The 17,283-nt window shown below is 43.8% G+C and overlaps 1 long non-coding RNA gene across 1 annotated transcript in view; it reads left to right on the top strand.

Moving 5' to 3' along the window:
• Nucleotides 1–17,283, top strand: part of LOC105738608 — a 110,357-nt gene that overhangs the window by 1,941 nt on the left and 91,133 nt on the right. Inside the window, exons 2-5 of the long non-coding RNA XR_004027020.1 lie at nucleotides 9,238–9,400; nucleotides 9,978–10,072; nucleotides 13,443–13,602; nucleotides 13,686–13,906. This is a non-coding gene — a long non-coding RNA (uncharacterized LOC105738608). The remainder of the gene's footprint in view (nucleotides 1–9,237; nucleotides 9,401–9,977; nucleotides 10,073–13,442; nucleotides 13,603–13,685; nucleotides 13,907–17,283) is intronic.

Raw genomic sequence — 17,283 nt, 5'->3', positions numbered from 1 at the left:
GCTCCCTTCCCCTATCCTGCTTTGCAGGGTCCCAAGTACACATGTGCACACACTGGCTGCAGGTGTCAGACATGTCTTCAGCACCCACAAACAGCTCTGCATGGCTACCACTCAGACCTGGGAGTGCACAGACCAGATGCCACTCCACCCGCAGGAATGTGGGCACAGAAGAGAGGCACATGCAGCTTCTGGATGCAGGCCTTGGGCCTGTGGGCAGGGAACTCCTGGGGTCCCAGTTACCTGAGCATGGTCTAGAAGATGGGGCTAATACAGGCTCTAGGCATGAGCAAAAAGTGTCTGGAGGAGGGACAGAAACAGAAAGTCCCAAAGCATAGGGATTCCTTGCCTTGGTTTAAGGGTGGTACTGACGGGAAAATGGTGTCAGATATAGGAGTTGTTGGGAAGAACACCTATTCCTCTTTCCTTAATATTCCTTGAAGGAGAGAAAATTTCTGTTCTACAAGGTAGGAAGCAAAAGAAAAGGAGCCTCTCTCTACTCCATATTTATTCCAAGGGAGGAGGAGCAACTTAAGGAACTAAGGAACTAGACAAATCCAGCTCTCTCTCTCCCTCTCTCTTTCTTTGTGTGTGTGTGTATCTCTTTCTGTGTCTCTCTCAAGATAGGTAAAACCAAGGTCTGTCAACCTTGACACTGTTGGCATTTGGGCTGGATAATTCTTTGTTGTTGGGAGCTGTCCTGTGAATTTTTATTTTTTATTTATTTTTATTTTATTTTCATTTTTAATTTTTTTTGAGATGGAGTCTTGTTCTGTTACCCAGGCTAGAGTGCAGTGGCGCAATCCCCACTCACCATAACCTCCACCTCCTGGGTTCAAGCGATTCTCCTGCCTCAGTCTCCCAAGTAGCTGGGACTACAGGCATGTGCCACCATGCCCAGCTAATCTTTGTATTTTTAGTAGAGATGGGATTTCACCATGCTGGCCAGGATGGTCTCAATCTCCTGAACTCGTGATCCATCTCAGCAGATCACAACACCCCAAGTGTCTCCTGGGGGACAAAATCACCCTCTTTTGAGAACCAGTAGGTTAAACAACAGATTAGACAGATAAGGAGAGAATTAGTGAAGGGAAGGATAGCTCTAGAGATAATTCAGCACATTCTACATCAGACAGGAAGAGAAATAAAAGTAGGTAAGAGACACAGAGGATAGATTTCCAGAAGAATATATCTAATCAGAATTTCAGAAGGATATGAAAGAGAATTGGGAAGAAGTATCTGAAAAGTTAATGGCTGACAATTCTTCAGAATTGATGAAAATTATTCTCAAATTCAGAATATCCACATAGACTTTAAAATCACCTCTCAATTTACACATACACATAGCCTACAGGATTTTTAAAAGGAAAAAATTTTAAATTATACCATTTATAATAGCATGAAAAATTCAGATACTTTGCAATAAATATTTTTAAAGATTGATAAAGGCACATATATCAGCAGGAAAAAACATTTTCAGGCAGACTATATATTATATGTGTTGAAACATCACTATAGCCCATAAATATCTACATGTTATTATATGTCAATTAAAAAATAAAATAACTTTTAAAAAGTCCTAAATTTAAAAATGGTGGGAAATACTATGCTGATGAATTGGTAAACTCAACATAGTAAAGATGTTGTTTTTCCTCAAATTGATCTGTATATTCAATAGAATCTTAATAAAAATTCCAGTCTACTTTTTTATGGAAATTAAAAATATGATTCTAAAACATACAGGTTGAGCATCCCAAATTCTGTATCTAGAAAACCCTATAGTCCTTCCTGCAGCTGATAAACAACTTCAGCAAAGTTTCAGGATACAAAATTAATATACAAAAATCAGTAACATTCCTATATACCAACAACCAGCCAAGCTGAGAACCAAATCAGAAACACCATCCCATTCACAATTGCCCAAAAAAGAATAAATTACCAAGGAATACAGCTAACCAGGGAGGTGAAAGATCTCTGCAATGAGAATACAAAACACTGCTCAAAGAAACCAAAGATAACATGAACAAATGGAAAAACATCCCATGTTCATGGATAGGAAGAATCAACATCATCAAAATGGTGATACTGCCCAAAACAATTTATAGATTCAATGCTATTTGTATCAGACTACCAATGGCATTCTTCAAAAACTAAAAAAAACTATTTTAAAATTCATATGGAAGCAAAAAAGAGCCCAAATAGCCAAGGCAATCCTAAGCAAAAAGGACAAAACTGGAGATATCATGTTACCCAACTTCAAACTATACTACATGGCTACAGGAGCAAAAACAGCATGGTATTTGTATAAAAACAACACATAAACCAATGGAACAGAATAGAGAGCCCAGAAATAAGGCTGCACACCTACAACCATCTGATCTTCAGCAAAGCTGACAAAAGCAATGGGGAAAGGAATCCTTATTCAATGAATGGTGCTGGGATAACTGGTTAGCCATATGCAGAAGATTGAAACTGGACCCCTTCCTTATACCATATAAAAAAAATCAGCTCAAGTTGGATTAAAGCTTTACATGTAAACCCCAAAACTATAAAAACCCTGGAAGACAACCTAGGCTATACCATCCTGGACATAAGAACAGGCAAAGATTTCATGACAAAGACACCAAAAGCTGTCACACCAAAAGCTGTCACAACAAAAGCAAAAATGGACAAATGGGACCTAATTAAGAGCATCTGCACAGCAAAAGAAACTATCAACAGAGTAAAGAGAAAACCTACAGATTGGGAGAAAATTTTTGCAAACTATGCATCTGACAAAGGTCTAATATCCAGCAGCTATAAGGAACTTAAACAAATTTACAAGAAAAAAATAACCATTAAAAAGTGAACAAAGGACATGAACAGACACTTTTCTAAAGAAGACATGCATGCAGCCAACAAGCATATGAAAAGAAGCTCAATATCACTGATCATTAGAGAAATGCAAATCAATGCAATGCGATGCCATCTCAAACCCAGAATGGCTGTTATTACAGAGTCAAAAAATAAGATGCTGGTGAGACTGCAGAGAAAAGGGAACACTTAATACACTGCTGTTGGCAGTATAAATTTGTTCAATCATTGTGGAAAGCAGTATGGTGATTTTCCCAAAGACAGAAAGTCCATTCAACCCAGCAATCTCATTACTAGGTATATACCTAGAGGAATATAAATCATTCTACCATAAAGACACATGCATATGAATATTCATTGCAGCACTCTTCAAATATCAAAGACATGGAATCAACCTAAAGGCCCATCAATGACAGATTGGATAAAGAGATTGTGGTACATATACAGCATGGAATACTGTGCAGCCACAAGAAAAAATGAGATCATATCTTTTATGGGAACATGGATGGAGCTGAAGGTCACTATCCTTAGCAAACTAATGCAGGAACAGAAAACCAAATACTGCGTGTTCTCACTTATAAGTGGGAGCTAAATGATGAGAACTCATAGACACAAAAAAGGGAACAACACACACTGGGGCCTACTTGAGGATAGAGACTGGGAGGAGGGAGAGGAGCAGAAAAAATAACTATTGGATAACTATTGGGAACTAGGCTTAGTACCTAGGTGATGAAATAATCTGAACAACAAACCCCCCGCCAATGACACAAGTTTACCTATATAACAAACCTGCACATATACCCCTGAACCTAAAAGAAAAGTTTAAAAATGTAAAAACTATAAATCAATAAGAAAAAAATCCAGTGGGGAAAAAACGAGTATTTTGCAAAAGAGGATAATATCCAAAGAAAAATACAAAAATAGACTCAGTCATCAGAGAAATGCAAATTAAAATAAAGAGATAGGACCACATACTCAAAAGAATGGCTAAGGTTAAAATGACTCTGCATACCAAGTGTTAAGATGTGGAGTAGGAGTAACTCTTAACAATGCTAATGGGAGCACCACTTGATAGAAACACTGGAAAACAGTTGGGCAATATCTGCTAACTTCGAAGATATGCATACTCTATGGCTGAACAATTTTACTACTGGGGTGCACACGCATACCCAAGCACAATTGCAGGCACCAAAACTCTCGTACAAAAATGCTTATAGCAGCATTATCTATAATAGTCCCCAAATGGAGACAGTCTAAATATCTACCAACAGTAAAATAGATGCATAAATGGTGGGATATTCATGCAATGGTGTGGTCTGCATCAGTGAAAGTGAATGTTCTAGCCACACCACGGCAATAACATGAGTGAATGTCTCCAACGCTATGTTCAGCAAAGGAAACCAGATGTTAAAAACATTAAAAATTTAAAAAGTGCATGCTGTATATTTCCACATATATAATAAGTTCAAAAAGCAGATTAAATTAAACTGTGTTATTTAGTGATGCATGCTTAGTATAAAAACTATAAAGGAAAGCAAGGAAGTGATCACCACCAAAGACAGGCTAATGGCTACTCTTGTGAGTATAAATAGGTGGTGGATGAATGGTACTAAAGGACTTCCGGGGAGCTGGCAGTATCATAGTTATTAACTTGGCTCATGGCTAACATGGTTCTTCTGCCAAATCATCAAGTTATACATTTTTGTTTTGTGCATTCTTCCCAAATGTGTGTTGTGTTTCACAGTAAAAAGCTTTAAGATATTAGGAAGAGTGCAGTCAACTCTTAATGTGAACCTGAATGTCTGCCTTCCCCTCTCCAAGTTTTTGCACTTTTCTACCTCTTTGTCTTTTCCTTCTTTTTGAGGAGACCTGACCTCTTTCCTCAAGTAATTTTTCTCGCAACTCATAAAATTGACTTTTGACAAATCATACTGCATTTTGAGGTGAAACTTGGCAACACAAACCCAAACTTAATTCCATGTAACTTTAACTCCCCACCCACCCCCACTACCAAACACCTCCTTAAACAAAATATAACAACATTTTACAACTATAAGGTGGTTTTCCCCTAAGGCAAAAATGTGGATAATTCGACATTACACTCTAAATTCTTTATTTCTTTTGTCTAATACAGTTAAAATCCTATGCTGTCTGGATAAATAGGGGGGTACTAACCTAAGGCAACCCAGGCCAGCATAGGCAGTGATTGAGTGTGGTCATCTTGGTGACCAAAGCCAGCTTCTCACATTTCTTCTTGAAAAGCATGGTGCTGACACGTTTAATATCCTATGGCATTTCCTTTGGGCTCTGCAGACTGATGGAAAAGGTCCCTGTTAATGTCTGATGGCCAAGTTGAATAGCACAGCCTTGAGACCCTCCACTTCACAGCTCCGGTTAGGGGGGTGATTTCTCACCAAGTTGTAGTAGAAATACCCATAGTCATATCCTGGCAGGATCCACACACCACTGGTTATAGGGAGAACACTTACGTGTGCCTGGATGGTTTTGGACAAATAAAGGTGAAATCTCACCCACAACTTCATAGGGAATGATAAATCAAAATCCAGCACACTACAAAAAAGAAAAAGATAAAGCTAAGGTTTGAAGTTTTTCTGGAAGAATTCCAAAAATGCATATTTCAAGGGAATGTCTCAGGGCAACCCTAAATAGACTGGTGACCTATAGATCAAAGACACTGTATTTTATTAGCCGTCTCCTGACCCAGCCAATCTGACTGTCCTTCCCTAACTGTTACGTGCATCCAGATAAACCCTCCCCTGTCTGTCTTTACTTTCTTCCTCCTAGAATCACAAATCAACCCTGACAACATTTGGTTTCTCATCTTAAGGAATGTTGCCGGTACATTCTTTATGTGAAAGAGGCAATCCCAGGAAGGGGTATGAACCAGACTGAATGAAGGGTATCTTATTTCATCTGCACAGAAAGAAAGAGTGTCTTTCCTCTCCCAATGCCTGCACAAGTCTAAAGACTTGAATGAAAGCAGACTGGCTGAGCTTAGTCCTAAGGATGGATTCACGGCTGGCAGGGAAGAGGGGTTCTCTGGGGTCTGGGGGGTAACTTTCCTTCCTCCATGATTGTTCTTATGATGGAGCCCTGTCTTGCTAAAGGGAGCAGTGACTGACAGGGTTATTTATCCTTGACTGCTTCCCACGTTTTTTTTTTTTTTTTTTTTTTTTTTGAGACAGAGTTTTGCTCTTGTTGCCCAGGCTGGAGTGTAATGGCGTGATCTTGCTCACTACAAGCTCCACCTCCCGGGTTCAAGCGATTCTCCTGCCTCGGCCTCCCAAGTAACTGGGATTACAGGCATGCACCACCATGCCCAACTAATTTTATATTTTTAGTAGAGACGGAGTTTCACCATGTTGATCCCAAGTTCTATAGGTACAGTTGGGACATAATTATTTTGAAATGTTATGAGTGTTTCATAAGTTTACTCTGACCTGGGAATTTTGTGAAGTATCAATGTGGCAGGCAGCCTGGAAGATGGTCCCCAATGATCTCTGGCTCCTGGTGTTCTCAGCCTTGTAGAATCCCCATCCCTGGAGTGCCTTGTGTCTATACAAAATATTGACAACATTGAAAGGATGTCATTTCTATGAGTAGGTTACATAAGATAGTGACTTCTATCTTGCAAGCATAAACACTTCCTGGCTGCCTTTGATAAAGCAAGCCACCATTCTGGAGAGGACCATGTGGTCAGGAACTAGGGGTGGCCTTGGGCCACCTGTCCCCATAGCCCTGAAGGAAGAAAGGAGCTGAGGAAGTCAGGTGGCCCAGCAACCCTCAAGGAACCAAATCCTGGCAACAAACACTTGAGCTTGGGGGCAAACCCAGTTGGGACTTCAGATGAGACCCTAGCCCAGGCTGACATCTTGACTGCAGCTCTGTGATAGACCCTGAAGTTAGTCCTGGCTCATCTGTGCCTGGATTCCTGTCCCTCAGAAACCATGAGATAATAAATGTGTGTGGTTTTTAAGTTGCTAACTGTGTCTTAGCACTGCATTATAAAGCAGTAGGTAATACAGTAGATTTCACTTAGTCACTAATTATTACAAAATATATTTCTGGATATATTTTATCATTTCAAAGATAATAGACTGACAAAATAATTAAACTGGATATGCTTTCACTGTATGTCACATTGTGTCAAAATAAGTCATCTCCTTAGAGAATTATTTGTAAACAGATCATATAAGGGCAGGCATTAAAAAGCCTCTGTGGCCTAAAATGTCACTCCTCTGATTAAAGACCTTCTGGAGTTCTGCTTGAAGTACAAACTCTTTGGTCTGACATTCATAACGTGACTCCAAATCACCTTCCCAAGATTCCTCCCCATCACACCACTCCTTGTTGGTACCTTATGTCCAAGGGGTGGTTCCTGACCACCCTTTCCACACTGCAGCCTGCCCTCCCCATCTGTCTTTTCTCCTGTTGCCCTTCTGGTGCTCTCCCTGCTTTTCTCTACCTCATGTCTGCTGTCGAAAGCCCGCCTCCTCAATACCACCCCTTCATGAGATTTCTTACAGGTCCCACATCCACGTCTAAGCCAGGTACTCTGTCTCTTCCCCTTACACTCCAACACCACTTTTGGCCTTGCTTAGGGTATTTGCATGCTCTGCCCTTCATCCTGGTTTGCTCTCTGTCTCTTCTCTGATTCGGCCTCTTCTGATTTCCCATGTGAGACCAAAAGCTACACGAGGGCAGAAACTGTCCCTCATTCTTGGTGGCCCTTCCTACAACCTAGAACATCTCCTTTGGCATAGTGAAGAGATGGTCACACAGTGTTTGCAGAATTGAATTTCATGAAGGGCAGATCGTGATGTGGTGCAGTATTTCCCAGATGGTGTTAACAGAATTTCTACTAACAAGAGATTCTATGGCCAAAGTAGTGTGAGAAACCAAGTGCGCTCTGTCCCTTTGCTATGGTTTGGATAATTGTCCCCTCCAAATCTCATTATGAAATTTGATCCAAATGTTGGAGATGGAACCCAATGGGAGGTGTTTGGGTCGTGGCAGTGGATCCCTCATGAATCGATTAATGGCCTCCCTCAGGGGTGAGTGAGTTCTCACTCTGTTGGTTCCCAAGAGAGCTGGTGTTTAGAAAGAGCCTGGCACCTCCCCTCTCTCTTCTGCTTCCTCTCTCACCACATGTTCTCTTCACACACAGGCTCCCCTTCACTTTCTTTTTTTCTTTTCTTTTTTTTTTTTTAAATAGAAAGGGTTTCACTTTGTTGCCCAGGCTGGTCTCAAATTCCTGGGCTCAAGTAATTCACCCACCTTGGCCTCCCAAAGTGCTGGGATTACAGGAGTGAGCCACCGTGCCTGTCCCCCTTTGCTTTCCATCACGAGTAGAAGCAGCCTGAAGTCCTCACCAGATGCATATGCCAGTGCCATGCTTCCTGTACAGCCTGCAGAACTGCAGAGGCAAATAAACTCCTTTTCGTTATAAATCACCCAACCTCAGGTATTTCTTTATAGCAACACAAAATGGACTAAGACATCCTCCATGAAGAGCCACCCAGGGCATTAGATGACTAAAGTCTCTAAGAAGCCCTGCCGTAAAGAAACAGGCAGAGCCCAACATTCCGCTCTGGCTTTCTGTAATGCTGTGATTTGGGCAGAAGGTGTGGAAGCTGCCTACTTACCTCTCTACAGAATCTCTGCCTGTGTAGAGCTCACCTCACAGTGGATGCTGTATGTTTTGTTTTGTTCTTTTCTCTTAATAAGGCTGTGAGTTTATCACACTTTATAGTCTATACTCGTTTCCCTTGTTTAGTCACAGGTGATTCCAGGGCGATTTCAATTGATGATGGTTTGAACGGATACTCAACTCCTAAAAATACACAAATCCCGCTGTTAGGAACTAAGCCACTTCTATTGCATTTAGAACCGTATTTGATAACTAGTTTGACATGGCGACTCCTGTCCTCAAGGGACTTTTTGCTCAAGAGTGCAGTGACTAAAGATTTCAGATATTAGACACCCACTTTTTCACCAGTCTTTGCCAGATTTAATTCTATTTGATGGGTGTTGAATAAGCCTTTCCCATGTGTCAGGCACTGTGCTAGATGCTTAGGGTACAAAACATAATAATAAACTGTTCCTGCCCTAAAGAATGTCTAGTCTGACTCAGAGCATAACATATTATTTTAATGTAATTCTGCAAGTGCTGAAACTCTGTTATCACCTGCACAGAAGCAGGAGATGGGGAGGCACCAGTTGAAGGTGCTTAGCCAAGAGGAAAGGGGGAACCTGGGATGAGAGTTAGTTGAAAGATGCAGAAATTTACCCTGAGAATAAAGGTAGCAGAAAGAAAATCTAATTTAACTTTTTTTTTTTTTTTTTTTTAAATATGCTCTCTGCCAGCAACTCTTTCTGCAAGGTCCTAAGGGTTCTAAGTTGAATAAGGCCCACTCCCTCCCTTCCAGGACTTTAGCTGAGGTTGGCTGGGGCAGAAGTCGGGCGAGACTCATAGGAACGGATTAACAGAGACAGAATCCAGAGGCAACGTGATGAATTCCAAGTATAGGTAATACTTCTAATTTTAATTTAAATAATCATTTATTTTCTCTAAGCTTTTTTTTTTTTTTTTAAGAGCTAGCATCATTCCTCTGGTGTCTTGAGCCTGTAGACTCGACAGCTGTGAATTGAAGAATTTCTGTCTGGTCCCTGGTCACCTTTTCCCTGCTGGAAACGCTGTCCCTCCCTTCTCTCTCTTCTTGTGCTTCACTTCCATGAAGGAGGGCATTAGAAGAAAGGAAGAGGAGAAGTGCTTCCCTCCCTGTGTGCTCCTGGCAACTCTAATGCTAGGATCTGTTTTGGAGGACTCGCTGTAAAGCGATGGCAGTAGCCACGCCTGGAACCTATGTCCATGGCTGAAAGAGCCACAGGCTCTGCCGTCAGGAGACCCATGTTAGTTTTGTCTCTGCTATTCACTGATTGTGTGCGCCTGGTATGTTAACTAAGGCTCTGTGTGTTTACCTCATCTTCAAGGTGGGGTAAAAAGATATTCACAGGGCTGTGTGCAGATTAGTGCTTATGCGCTGAGCATACTGTCCAAAAGGCTATTTTAGGTGTAACTCCCTTCCTCTTTTTCTTTAAATCAGAAAAGACACACTTGGTCTGAGGGTATGTTTCAGCTCAGGCATGCTGCCATCAGGACTACGTAAAGCTGGATTTTTCTACGCTAGTCCGTTTGCATGTAAGCTCTTCCCTTCTCCTCCAAAGTACAATTGTTATACCTAGTAGTTGGGAAAATTGTGTCATTGTGTTTGTACCTAACACGGATGACTTAGGAATTTTTTTCTACTCCTTGGATTTATCTTCTCATTTTCTCTGGGTTACCTTGAGAAAGACAAGAAGCTGGTGTTTATATTGGCGTGCAGGATTGAGAGAGAACATAAAAATGGGTGGGACATATATATGCCATGATGGATGGAGACGTGAATACTTTTGGCTTAAAAGTCAAATTTCCTTTGCTATTATACTCAGGCCAAGGAAGCACCAATTACTTAAGGTCTTTCCTGGAGTAATTAATTCACCTATAATGCCTTCCTCTCCTCCCTTCCTGTTATCCCTTCCCAGTAGCTTGTTTTGCTTTATTCAAAGAACATATACTGAGGGCTCTTAGGGACACACACTGTACTAGGGGCAGAGCTCCCAGGAAAAGGCAGCAGGGGCGGGAGGAAATTGCAGGGAGAGGCACACAGGCGCTCACAGCCCCCATCCTTGTCTGAGTCTGACACATCTGTCCTGGGTGGCTCTTGAGGAGCTCCACAGATGCAGTAATAAGAGAAAGGGGGCAGGAAAGGGCGCTGGGCTCCAAGGATCAAAAGGGGATCACTCAGAGAGGTGGAGTGAGTGGGCACAGGCCCCACAGGATGAACTGTGCAGAGAGGACTGAGGGGGCAGCAGCAGAACCAGCCTGGCTGGTGGTGATGGGGACAGCCCAGGCCAAGGGGGGTGACTTGCGGAAGAGTGGAGAGAAACCAGCAGGTGCGTGGCCATCGGTGGGGCCTGCTCTCCTCATTCTTCTCCGCAGATCTGACCCCTTTCATTTTAGCTCCAGATAATAAGTTTCCATCACTTCATTTAGGAAAGCACCAAATGGGTCGGGCCCTGTTTTGGGACTGGGGATGCAAACACAAGCAGGACCCTGTCACTGCTCCCAGGGAGCCCGCCCCGTGGTGCTGCGGTTCCCGTTCAGGGCCGCGTAGCAGAATCACCCCGGGGAGCTTTTAAAACACACACCATCCGGAGATTCAGATTCAGCAGGACAGGGTGGGGCTGCCATTTCCCTATCTGCTGGTGAACCTCGAGCTAATGAAAATAGAAAGAGGAGGACGAGGAGGTCAACACCCCTGTTTTCCAGGCACTGTGCTAAGTGCTTTATATAAGAGGAAGTGAAATATAGGAACAGTGGTGTGCTTCCACTGGCTCACGCCAGCCCAGAGGGGTCAACTCTGTACCTTTCTTCTCAACTTGACATTCAGTGACATCACACTAGTGCTTTGAAATGAGCCCTGGTGGGAATATTACAGCATGGAAATGGACAAATTCTAAACACCGGGGCATTTTCCCCTCTAGAAAGCCAGTTGTTAAACATTGACCAGAACACCACTGTGTGTATGTATGTTTCTTATTTAGTGTAATCTTCATAATAAACCCAGATATTGTCCATGGACTAACACTTGACGACTTTCAAATCACTTTTAAATACGTTGCCCTACTCTCGCAATACCCTGTGAGGTATCCTTGTCCCCATTTTAAAGAAACATTGGCCCCAAGAGGTCACACGGCCAGGAAGGGACAGACCTGACATGAAAGGCCAAGCTTGCCTCCTATCAGCCCTGTTCCTGCTATGGCAGGCCCAGCAGGCAGATTTCTGGTTCTGAGCCAGGGTCCTGGTCACAAGGGCTGGAGGGACTAGGCCTGACCCCGTTCTCAGACATCTGATAACAGGAAGTTTCCCCCAACACTGGGAGGCTTAGCTTAATAAATGAGTTTCCTGTTCTGCTTATTTGCGTACATTGAGTATTCTCATGCTACATTTGGGCCTACATAGGCAGGCTTCCAGGGGCCTCCAATCCAGGGGCTTGCATTTTCCAGGGGGACCGGCTGTGCCAGGGAAATGTGCCCTTGGCTGCCATGGAAAGAAGGGAACCTAGAACTTTTTAAAACCCGCCCCTTCAAGGTCTTGGCCAAGGCCATGGGAATTTCCAAATATTTCACTTGTCCCAACTGAGGTAGCAATGAGGACGCTTTGCTAGAACGAGGCTTAGAGATTTATGTCCCCATGGAAAATCCCCAGAAGTGAGGGAAACTCGTTCTAAAATGTCGAAAATAGCAGCAAACCGAACCAGCCCTCACAGATATCGCCTGCTGTAGAAACAGTGTCCTGAGGAAGAAGGCAAGAAGAGATTCCTAATTCCCAGGGTCTCTCTCCCCATACTTTAGGTTTTGTCAGGACCTACTGGTATCTCTTGGGATAGACAACTGAGTGAAAAGCTAGTCACGTCATGGAAAAATCACAGTGAAAGACCTTTTTAAGACAGAATTTTCCTTCATGTTAGGGGTTTGGGCAGCTGGGGCTATTCCACTCACATGATGCCCACTCTGATTACCGCACTCAGAATTCTTAGTTTGTCTCTCATGTTCTGTCGCCACTACCTGGAGTTTCCACAGAGGGTGTCAAAGGTGACCTCCCTTACATTCTGAAGGATGTCCTGTCTGAGGGATGGGTTCCCAGAGGGCACTAGATGGGAATAGTGGTTTGTATTGCTGAGGACCCCAGAGGTTTTAGAACGGAAGGACTTGATGCCATGGGCTTGCTGGTGGAAGGTGGATGATCCCTTACCAAGCTGCGGCCTCACACCCTCCTATGCTCCCCACCACCCCCACCGCTGGCTTGACTCCAGTGTGAATCTTTCTTTTCTTTTGAATCCTAAACACATGTCCCCTGAAGTGTTTCAGACAGGCAGGATCAGCAGCAACCCTAGCAGTGTTTGTGCAGAACCCCCAGAGCTGACACTGGTGACTGGGACATGTAACCTGGCACCCCCAGGTGGGTGGGCCCCAGGTGAGTCCACCTGGGCTCCAGCTGAGGAACCTGCCTCCGGAGTTCGGAGGTTGTGATGCATGGTACCGATGGACTCTGAATTCCAGACTCGGGACACAAGGGAAGATGGAAGGCAACTGTGTAAACCAAAGAGGCAGCAGCAGGAAGGTCCCAGCGAAAGCAGATCCACTGGTCAGAATTCCCCAAAGCCTCTCTGCAGTGTGGTTCTCAGACCAGCAGCATCAACTCACTTGGGGACTTGTTAGAAATCAATCTGCCTGTCAGTGAGAGGCCCAGGGGTTCCTGTGCTTGACGGCACTGCACTAAACAAAGCTGAGCCTTTGCTAACTCCTATAGGTCTCTACCCACTGGCTAAGACTCGGTCAAGGGCACATCTAGGGCTGGAGTATTATTATACAGTGAGCAGAAGACATATGCAATTTAAAGAATAATGTTAAGGAGCGGGGGAACGCTGATTTTTTTCTCTGCCTCTCTTGTATATTCTGTCATAAAGGATCTGGACTCAGAAGAGATTTAAGTTTCAAACCTGGCTTAGTCAGTTAATGCTTGTGGGATCTCAACCAAGTCACTGACTTCTCTGAACGTGCTTCCATATTTCTACAAAGGAAACAATAGGTGACTCTGCTGAGTTGAGCACTTGTGAGTACCAAGCAGTAAGTGTTTTACACCTATTTACTCATTTAATCCTCCTGACAATCCATGTGACACCTATGGTATTATTACCCCCATTCGACAGGTGAGGACCTGAGGCACAGATGCTAACCAGCTTGCTGGAGAACACACACTCATGAGTGGCAGAGTGGAGCTCGGAACTGGGCAGGCTGGCTCTGGAGCCCTCACTCCATCCACACACCATGCTGGGACCCAGTGGAGTGACCAGCAGACTGGTTGTGTGGGTTAGGTGGAATAGTGGATATAAACCACACAGCCCAGCTCCTGACCCATGCTGGGCCCTCAGTAAGTTACTACTTTCATTATTATACATGCGTAGATGAAAGGTGGGTGGTAATAGTGATTTTCCCTAAGATGATGGAATTTTAGGTGTCTTTGCCTTTTCTTACCTGTATATTCCTGAAATCAACATGTTCTGCTTTTGTCACAAGAAGAGAGGAAATAATTGTACTTTTTTTTTTTTTTTTTTGAGACGGAGTCTCGCTCTGTCACCCAGGCTGGGGTGCGGTGGCGCAATCTCGGCTCACTGCAACCTCTGCCTCCTGGGTTCACACCATTCTCCTGCCTCAGCCTCCTGAGTAGCTGGGACTACAGGCACCCACTGCCACGCCTGGCTAATTTTTTTGTATTTTTTTAGTAGAGACAGGGTTTCACCACGTTAGCCCCTTGATATGGTTAGACCTTGTGTCCCCACCCAAATCTCATCTTGAATTATAATCCCCGTAATTCTCATAATCCGCACATGTCAAGGGAGAGACCAGGTGGAGGTAATTGAATCATGGGGGTAGTTCCCCCATGCTGTTCTTGTGATAGTGAGTTCTCACGAGATCTGATGATTTTATACGTGTTTGGTAGTTCCTCCTGAATTCCTTCTCATTCCTGCCGCCTTCTGAAGAAGGTGCCTTGCTTCCCCTTCGCCTTCTTCTGTGATTGTAATTTTCCTGAGGCCTCCGCAGCCATGCCGAACTGTGAGTCAATTAAAACTCTTCCCTTTATAAATTACCCAGTCTCAGACAGTTCTTTATAGCAGTGTGAAAAGGGGCTAATACACCCTTCCTGACTTGCTCATGTGACTTGCTCATTTCCAGCATGAGGGAGGAAAGGATAGAAGCCTTTCAGAGCCTGAGCCAAGCTCCTCCTCAAAGAAGCACAGAGGACACTTACTCCACCTCCATCCAGCCTTCCAAAAGCCACCACAAATGACCCGTAGGAGGGGCAGAGTGTGCCACTTGCTAGGGACCAGAACCTCTGGGGAGCGGGGATCATCTCTGTGTCTCTCTGCTTCAACTGCATTTAAGATGAACATTCTTAATGATAAACCTTTCCGTGTGTAAAGAAGGGCGTGGAAAAATGTATGTACTGGAGACTCGGGTAATGACTTTCTAAGTGTGGAAAATTTTCTCCCAAAGTGTTTCCAAATATAGAAAAGTCACATAATAAATGATGAGGGCTCATAAACCTTTCTGGCAGCAGTTGCGGGGGTCAGAACAAGGAAGAAGGAATTCCCAGCTCCCAGGGCCCCTCATCCCGTCTTCTGGGCTACTGTGCAACCAATGGTTCCGTATCTGTACCTACCCAGGGGCTCCTTAGATAAATACTTGAAGTGAAATATCAAACGTATTACTGTTTTTTTAATGTCACTGATAAACCCTAAAATAGACGCATTTCTCCCAGTTCTTCTGAACCAGGAGTGTTTGGGAAGTTGAGAATGTCACTGGTCACATTGTTCCTTTCTCTTGTGTCTCTAAAGGGTTTTGTTGTTTTAGGTTTGTTAATGGTTGTCAAACACATGCCTCAGACATTTTTAACCTCCTAGTAGCCTACTGGACTCGACACACTGACACAAGCCCTGATTCTCTGCTGGCTGCATTTACCAAGATTGAGTCCTATAATTGTCAGGTTGCTGCCGAAGCCAAAGCCCCACGACCTCACCTGCCCCGCCCTGCCGCCCACCTGCCCCGCCCCACCGCCCACAGCCTTCCCTGCGAGCCATCTTCAACTTCTTGGCAGCTGTGATTCTCCTCACCCCTGTGGGTGGAGGAAACCAGTAGGGGTGCAGAAGATCAGGGGGTTGTGGGAACCTGCATCTTCTTCCTGCTCCCCCAACCTTTCTTCCTTGAAGCAAGGAAGGGCCTAGCTCTGTCACAGAAACGACAAAGACATAACAGAAATGCCCAACCAAATGGAGATTATGAGTGAATGTGGTCACTGGGATCACAGCTGGCCCTAACAGGTCTATTCTAACTATTCTAACTCTGGTGAGCTCCCAAAGAATGAGGGATCCCCTCAGACGCTCCCAATATATCACTTCAAAAATCTTCAGAGTTCCCAGAGAAACCCTGGAGCTTACACAGGCCTCCAGAACAAGGCAGGAGTTTTGGTCCTGGACAGGTAACCTTGTCAGAGTATCAGAGACACAGGCACCGTGTTGGGTATGAGCAAGTCCCTCTTGACCACCCTCTCCCCTCATTTTATGAATAGAGAAAGTAGCTCTCATATCCGGAGAGACTACCAAGAAGCCCTGGGCACGTGTTTTGAGTCAGAAAGTCCTAGAAGAGTAGAGAGAAAGGTCACCATGTTATTTTAAACCCAAACTTGATACTTGGATGTATTCATGGCCTGGCATGTAACAGTTGAGAAATACCTCCCCACTCCACTTACCACAGCTCAAGGCCTCACCCATGTATCAGTTTGAGGTTTGGGCTCTATGTTTTGAGATAGAATGAAATATCCAAAGAGATCCCAAGAAGACAGAAAATTATGATATAAAAAGAAAGGATGAAGATTAAGCCTATGCATTCAAAGTTCTTGTGACCCATGGAAAAAATAAAAATAAAACCCAAGCAGAATGCTTGAATGTGTTGTGATTCCTAAGCTTGGGAAGAAAAAGCCACAGGATGATAAAATCCCTGTGTTTAAGTAAAAGAAGGAGACTGGTTATCTGAAGAGTGCTGATCTGTTTTCTATTGTCAGCTAATTTAGTGATTTTATTGCCACTCTCCTCTGAGTTTCTATCATAGGCAGTGTAGGCATTGAATCAGAGAATCTTCTACGGGAAGACTCAGAGAGTTCAGTTCAGGGGAGTGACGCCGAGGGACAGAGTTATCTCCATGGCTCATGCAAACAAGGGCCTCTCAGGCATTAGTGGTACTTTTTAAGCCTACCCAGTGACAACACATGGTGGAGAATCAGGGTTCCATTCTAGAGAGGAGGCTTGAAAGACATGTTGGCTAAGAGAAAAGTAAGGAAATACATCATCTCCAGGTTACTTAATGATATGGTTTGGCTGTGTCCCCACTCTAATCTCATCTTGAATTCCCATGTGTTGTGGGAGGGACCCGGTGGGAGGTAATTGAATCATGGGGGCAAATCTTTCCCGTGCTGTTCTTGTGGTAGTGAATAGGTCTCATGAGATCGGATGGTTTCATAAAGAGGAGTTTCTCTGCACAAGCTTTCTCTCTTAGTCTGCTGCCATCCATGTAGGAAATGACATGCTCCTCCTGGCCTTCTGCCATTATTGTGAGTCCTCCCCAGCCATGTGGCACTGTAAGTCCATTAAACGTCTTTCTTTTGTAAATTGTCCATTCTTGGGTATGTCTTTATCAGCAGCATGAAAACAGACTAATACAGTAAATTTTTGGTACCAGTAGAATGGGGAACTG

The sequence above is a fragment of the Nomascus leucogenys genome, chromosome 19 (assembly GCF_006542625.1).
Source record: "Nomascus leucogenys isolate Asia chromosome 19, Asia_NLE_v1, whole genome shotgun sequence".
Lineage (NCBI taxonomy): Eukaryota > Metazoa > Chordata > Mammalia > Primates > Hylobatidae > Nomascus > Nomascus leucogenys.
This window is presented reverse-complemented; position numbering and strand designations above follow the sequence as displayed.